Raw genomic sequence first — 938 nt, 5'->3', positions numbered from 1 at the left:
GGTCAAGAGAAATGGGAGGGGCAGGTTTATTGGGTTCTGGTTCTGAAGGCATGGCCCTGGATTGCAATCTCACTGAGGAGCAGTAAATCAGAGCTTTACGGTCGCTGTAGACACCTTGTCTCCAGAGATACGTTAGGGAGTCTCGGAATAACTCAAGCTGGACGTCCTCCCCAGAGGATGGATCAGACGTGGACACGGACCCGATGACAGGATCTACCATTTTTTATGGAGCGGGGGCCTTGAAACCTCTTTGAACTCCCCGCTTTGCTACTATTGAATTTATTTCCCCTTAGTGACTCATCCCCTGCACGGACCACCAGCGCCGTAAAGCATGATGAGGTTTTTATGCAGTGGCCAAGTTCGGCTCATCTACAAGGTTCTGAGATTGCAAGGTAACGATGAGGGGATTGCAAGTGGCCATTGGTGAAACCTCGGTCTGCCACTGCTCGCCAGTAAATCCCGTTCTCGTCCACGTCCATGAATGCCTGTAGATGCACCGGCCCACTGTACAGCCGAACTGCTTTTGTTGCATCCTGGTGGGCTTTGGTGTTGCCGTGGTAATCCTGGGGACACATTAAACCATTCCAAGGTGGCTAATTTCCCCTGTGGGAGCGTCTGAGTCGTTATCGGCAGAGTGTGCAAAAAGGTGCCCTGTCGAGTCGGCGATGACAAAGTGCGGTCAAGTTGCAGAAAAGACAGATCTGTAAAAACGTGAGTAGGGTAAAGTATGGCGGGTGAAAAAGGGGAGGGGGGGATTTACGGCTACAGATGGGAAAAGAGCTAGAGAAGGAGATTTGAAGTGACTTGTGACCAAAAAGCTGTAGTTTGTCAAAATGTCCTCTCATCTCATTCAAACAGCACCCCCAGATAAGCCCCCCCCCAGCACACACCCTTCTGTCCACTGCCACCTTTGGGGGGCTTTTTGGATGAAATGAAAA

This window comes from Paramormyrops kingsleyae, chromosome 3 (genome assembly GCF_048594095.1).
Source record: "Paramormyrops kingsleyae isolate MSU_618 chromosome 3, PKINGS_0.4, whole genome shotgun sequence".
NCBI classification, from domain to species: domain Eukaryota; kingdom Metazoa; phylum Chordata; class Actinopteri; order Osteoglossiformes; family Mormyridae; genus Paramormyrops; species Paramormyrops kingsleyae.
Note: the sequence above shows the minus strand (reverse complement) of the source record.